The following is a 681-nucleotide window of genomic DNA, read 5'->3' as shown; positions in this document are numbered from 1 at the left end:
CATCTGCTGCACTTGTGGGACTGAGATTTAGATCCAGGAACACCAAACTCGCCAACGGATCTCTTTCTCTTTGTAGGAGGACGTCCACTTCTCTTTTTGGTAGCTGGAGGTGGGCAACACAGTTTGTCAATATTCGCTGGATAGGTGGACGTTGTCAACTCTCAACCAGGGTGTATGCTTTCGGCATAGGCTTTAGCCCACGTTTCTGTCAAGTGAGAAGTATCGACGTAACGGTTTTCATTTCTCTTAATATACTTAGCAGCAGCAATTGCATGAATGCAGGGGATCTTGTCAATGTCGAAAACATTACAAGTGCAATGCCATTTCTCCAAATCAACAACATACTTCATAGTTTCATCCTTCACCTCAAACTCGTTTTGATCAACTTGATACACATTCAGCACCATTTTAACTATTAATATATAATTAAAAGTGATTTTGTCATGTAGTATCAATTTTTCCATGGCGTATAAGGAAAAATATGAGGAAATTTTAATTTTATTTTACTTTCGAAACATTATATTGGGATGTTTGAAAAATAAGCAAAATTTTAATCTTTTCATAATTAATATATCAGTATCTTAGGTGAAGTTCTTATGTTGTGAACACCAAATATCTCCTACATATTCTTTTCTCTTCGTAATTTTCGTTGCAAAGCATCGTGCCCACTTCCTAAAATCT

Source organism: Brassica oleracea, chromosome C1 (genome assembly GCF_000695525.1).
Source record: "Brassica oleracea var. oleracea cultivar TO1000 chromosome C1, BOL, whole genome shotgun sequence".
Lineage (NCBI taxonomy): Eukaryota > Viridiplantae > Streptophyta > Magnoliopsida > Brassicales > Brassicaceae > Brassica > Brassica oleracea.
The sequence above is the reverse complement of the archived record's forward strand: the minus strand, read 5'-3'. Positions refer to the sequence as shown.